Raw genomic sequence first — 6000 nt, 5'->3', positions numbered from 1 at the left:
CCGAGTTTGAAATGCTTCCCAGCATGCATTTGGTTAATGAATGTCCTGAGTGAGCAAAGCTCGAATCAAGACAAAGAAGTTTTTATTTGAGAAACATTGTTTTGATCACTACATCGTTCTCATATACTTCCATTTGTGTTATTTCAGAGTTTTAATTAATTGCACGAGTGGGTGTCAAACCGGTGTCAAAGTGTAAACGAGTTAACTTGCTGTTTTTAACAACTGATCTCACAAAAGATTACATTTTTTGTGAACCAGGCCAACGGATAATTATTAAAATGATGATGAATTAAAGTAATTTTGCACAATTGCCATAGTAACAAAGCAGCCATGCACTGCCATGTTTAGCTCTTTTTCTTTCTCTTTTAAAAGAACAGTTCTATGACACTTTAAAATATGACACTTTATCTTCCATGGTAAAAGTTTAACTTTTAATAATGTACTGGTCCAACTTTCCCGCGCTATTACAATCAAATTGGGATTGGAGCTTCAAATAAAGAAATAAGCCATATGATATGAAACTATATTTCAAATCATTTGAGGTCATATGATAGCGTTGTGTGAGGAAGACAAGATATACAGATCAAATGTGTATTCATAAAAAGACATCTGCTTTAGATCTCCATACAACTTTCATGAGCGACTTCTGGTCTGTGAACAATACATCCATTTGAATCACAGAATTGCTTGATCTGATTTACATAAAAAGTCTAAATGACAGTATCGATGTATTACTTCAGATGACTATATTTGAGTTTGTGTTTTTTACAAATATTACAATACTTTAAAATCCTTTTTGAAGCCTGAAAGCTCATGTAAATACATGAAAGAAAAAGAATCACAGTGAAGACTGACATGAGGATGAGTAAAAAAGGACAACTGTTTCATCATTTGTGTGAACTATTCCTTCAAAGTTATTTTGAATAAAACTTGGTATGAGCTTCCCGGGTAGAGAAGGTGAGCTCCATTCTTCTCTGTGTGTCGTCTGACAGCGTCTCTGTGGAAGATGGGCTTTGCTCAATGATTCATGTGCTCTTGGAGGTTTTATGAAAGCACAAAGACAGATAGACGCATCATATTTATCCAGCCAGACGTGTGTGTGTGTGTGTGTGTGTGTGTGTGTGTGTGTGTGTGTGTGTGTGTGTGTGTGTGTGTGTGTGTGATGCGGGTAACTAACTTTAAACGCAAAGGGAAGCTGAAGAGTACAGCTTTCCATCTTTCTTTCTCGTCTCATTGGCATTTCCCACTCCTTCAATCCCGCTGAACGGCTCCGATTAACTCACATCCTGCAGAGACGAAAGGCCAAAGGATTTCACAGTGACTTGGTACAGTAGCCTAAACATGAGAGTGCTTAGTAATTGAGATAAATGATCTAGTTATGGTTTTTGACATCTAGTAGTAGGTGGACTGCTGTGTCATATAAACGCTTTTATTTCAGACTTTCCATTGCGAGTCCAGAGAAGTGTGGAGAGCTTACACAAGCATCACATATGAGACGAGAGTATGACACATCCACATCAGTAACCATAGATAATTCAGACCAAGAGCTTGTGAGACATATTCAGCTCTTCCAGAATTCATTCATTTTTAAAGGGAATGTATTTCACGCACACATGACAGTTCTGTCTAAATATAGGTTTCCTTAGATCTATAGGTAATTTATGTGCAAACGCTGCATGCAATATAAAACTGATACCATAAACAATGCCAGCAATATTTCATGTTAAATAAACGATTATATTTGAACTCTTTCCCCACCAAAGTTTAAAAAAATGCCAGAATATTTCAGAATCTCCAGAATATTTTTTTGTATGAATATCTGAACATGCAATACTATATCAAAAGAACGATGAGACCCTCTGCTTTTACATTTTTATTAGCACTTGAATGTGGGCAAATTTATTACTATATATTTTTTAAAGCAACATTTTGAGCAAAAAGCTGAGATAATTGAGTTTTTGTCAAAGACTACGTCCGGATCGGATTCAGAACGATGATCAAAACACAGATGGAGGAGATCGAATTCTTCACAGTCCTATAGCTCGTCCTGGGTCGACATTTCATTCAGTAACATTAGGCAGTTTTCATTTATGTGCTGATGTTGATGATCGCGTTATTATCATAGACAGTATATAAACTGGACACAGCGACCCCAGGGCTGGACTGGGACAAAAAAATAATAATCGGCCCTGACATTTTGGCCCAGACTGGCCCACTATATGATCATAAACACCACCCATCTTTGCACGCCCTTAAATATATGCATACCAACTCCTATTCCTTAAAACCACTAATGCCATGTAATGAGTGAGTATAGGAACGAGTGAGAGTTAACAGATGAAACAAGAAAAAATTCGACATTTATTAATACAGTTGAACTATACTCCACAGTGATGAATCCTAAAACAAGCTATAAGCTGCAATGGCATAGCAATACAAGTGTTTCTCACAGGATTTTTGGTAAAACTGTGGTGGGTGGACCTCGGTTCTTCTAGGGGGGTTTGGGGGCATGCTTTTTGTGCATTTTAATGTTAAATTCATCAATCTGGTGCACTTTGAGAGTACAAAATTAAAAGCTCCTACCCATATTCAGTGCAAATTAAACAAAGAAAAATTCAAACCTCTTTTAGTTACAGTGTCTATTTACATTACACCAACTACATAATAATAGTTATAATATTAATCCAATGACAGTAATAGCCATATTTTGTAAAACAAATGCACTAAAAAATAAAGGAAACTTTCATAATTAGTTTTGTACCAATTTCTATACTTGAAAGAGATAAGCACATGATCTTTTATTTTGACGGAAACTGCAAGCTTTTATTTTGGAGGAAAACATGGTTTACAAACGCCTCTCATTTAATTTCTAGTGAATTGCGGTAATCGTCAACTATGCAATGTGGAAATAATCTGTAACTGGGTTATGGGTTTCTACACTCGATCATGACATAGCTTAAGTGTTTTGAAAGTAGTTCTGCTTACCGCAGGGCAGGCTCTACACTTTCTCACTCTCATCATCTGCCACAGGAGCTGATGAAGGTCAGAAAACATATATTTTAACACATTTTACAGTGTCTGCTTTAAGGGCCTGTTTCTATTTTTGTATTTTTGTATTTTTTCACACTATTTCTCTGCACAAACCTTGCGTTTCTTCTCCATCTCGCTGACTATTTTGACAGATACACACCAGAGCCAGTCTACGGAGAGCCTGCCCACTCCCTATTAAGTCCTATTGTACCGAATTTTGGTTGTAGTTCCACCAGAGTTCCACTGGGGGCGATCGCCATGAGTGCAAAATGAATGGGAGTCTATGGGGCTAGACAGCTAAATGTGTCTCTTTCACCCGAATGCCGTTGAGAAATCTCAGATTTGAGTGTAGGTTTTGCAAGTTCAACATGGGTTATAGGTCGAAAATTGAATGAACGAGTACTTATGTCCTTTCGATTTCTTACAGGTTGAGTTGTTGTTGCCCATAACACGCTAGCATTCTGCTAATGAAGGTCAGTGAAGGACTGATTACGACCAAAGATACCGCTTGATGGCATTGTGGCAAACTAAACAAAAACTCGTCTAGCACGCGTATTTACCTGTGTCAGCTGTGTTGTCGATGCCTCAAGAGAAAAGAAAGTGCAGAGCGCGAAAGCACCAAAGTGACTGAAGGATTGCCGTAAAGCAGTATCTCTGGTCGTACGATGTGTATGACGTCATTGACACTTTAAAACATTTTTTTTAAGCAAATAAGTGACTCTAAAAAATCTAACAGCAATGTGTCATTTCTTTGCATCTCCTTTCGAATACAACATTCAAATTACTAGACAAAAAATTATATCCTGAGAAAAGTGGATTTTGGTTGGTATAGCGCCATAGACCTCCATTCATTCTGCACTCGTCCTGTGAGCGCCCTCATATGGAATCAGAGTGGAACTGCAACCAGTTCAGAAGCCGGAAGTGTACTGAGAGTGAAACTTCTCGCCTTATTAGACATTCTCTGTACACACTGACACTGCTGCACGCTCGCTCACTCGTTTAAAGTTGTGATTGGGCCAGCCCAGTGTCAATCAAGAAAAGAACCATTGGGCTGGTGATCTACGTGTTTCATGGGCTGGTCTGTCAGAAAGAAAAAAAAAACTAACGCTGACTTTTTTTACCACTGCATTACACCGGCACAAACCCAGCGACGGCAATTAAGCAAAACAAAATTAATGGGCCGCCGATGTACACATTTTATGGGCCGTAAAAAAAAAAAAAAAAAAAGTATGTATGAGTATGAGATGTATCGGCCCAAAAAGCACGTCGGCCCACCGGGAAAGTGCCCGGTATGCCCGATGGCCAGTCCAGCCCTGAGCGACCCCATAGGTTTCAACGGAGAAAAGTGAAGTCAGTTAGAAGCACTCACTTCATGATGGCTGAGCGTACTGTGCAGACTCACACTGAGCTTGACGACGTAGATGTGACGTGAGCAGCCCGTCTGTCTTCTAGTAGCTGTGCCAAGCGAAATCTGAATCATTCCCTTCCGAAACTTGCAGAAACGGAGAGCGTGAGTAGGAGGTGTCCATGAGCTAGGAGCAGGAGCAACTTTTTCTAAGTATTGTGATTAATTACTTTGTCATTTTGCCTCCACGTCCCCCCGATTGCACGCGAGCTTCTCCTCCTGTCCATACGGTAATCTCTCTACTGTTCGACAGAGAGTCGCGTGATTATGACGCAATCGTTAGCCTATTTTTACAAAAACTGCTTCTACGGGGCCATAAAGTAAGATACAAGGTAATGGAGCCTTTTATACATTTTTGTGTTTCTTTAGAAATAAATAATGGACAAATGGAGTCTTTAAACGCCTCAGATGTAAAGTTACTCGCTGTCAAAGTGACGCCAAAATGAATGGGAGTCAATGGAATGCTAACAGCAGGTGATGGTCCACTAATCAATGGCGGCACCAGGGGAAGCTTCAATATTTTATGAAACCCTGCCCCCCTGGTTATTATTTACATGTGCATAAGCACTGTTTCTATGGCTTGATCCTGCTTCTTCGCCTGTGTTTTGATCAGGAGATTCTGTACTCTTCCAGAAGATGTGTAACAGCGCCCCCTACCGTATAACAGTGGAAACATGGAAGCCGGAAAATTCCGTCAATGGCGGGGAAAGAGTTAAAAGTATACAAAAAAAATATATATATATTAGTAAGTGTTCAGAAGTGCTTTAGAACTAATTTTAATGTATTTGAAAGAAGTCTCTTTTGCTCACCAAAGCTGCATTTTTTTTTGATTAATCAAACATACAGTAGAAACATTAATATTAATATAATTTTCAGCATTGTCACTTCAGTCTTCAGTGTCACATTATCCTTCAGAAATGATTCTAATATGCTGATTTGCTGCTCAAGAAACATTTCTTATCATTATCAATGTTGAAAATAGTTGAGGTGCTTCACTGTAAAAAGTGAATAGTTGACTTAACTTAAAAAAGTGAGGAAACCCATTGCCTTAAAATGATTAAGTAATCAAATTAATGTGCAATTTTATGGAATTGTCAAGTTCACATAAACACATTTTTTTCAATTACGCATGAAGTTTATTTACTTCATAATTTTAAGGCAACGGGTTTCCTCACTTGTTTAACTTAAGTCAACTTATCACTTTTTTTACAGTGGACACACTTGATTAATAGATTAATAGAAAGTTCAAAAGAACGGCATTTTATTTGAAACAGAATTCTTCTGCAACATTATAAATGTCTTTACTGACATTTTTGTTCCATTTAGTTGAATTGATGCGTCTTTAATTAATTTCAAAAACATTACTGATCGGCAGTGTATGTTTTTATTTATTAGTTAATGCACAATACAAATGAGACTAAATCTGTTCCAGATGGATCAAAAAAAGTTCACATAGCATTTGATAATGACCCTTCTCCCTACAATGGTCCGCTGGATGAGTGTGTTTTCAGATCTTAAAGCTGCTGTCGTAAAAGAGCGCCGAGTGCTCCAACATCCATCAATCT

This window comes from Rutilus rutilus, assembly GCF_951802725.1.
Source record: "Rutilus rutilus genome assembly, chromosome: 10".
In the NCBI taxonomy this organism is placed as follows: domain Eukaryota; kingdom Metazoa; phylum Chordata; class Actinopteri; order Cypriniformes; family Leuciscidae; genus Rutilus; species Rutilus rutilus.
This window is presented reverse-complemented; position numbering follows the sequence as displayed.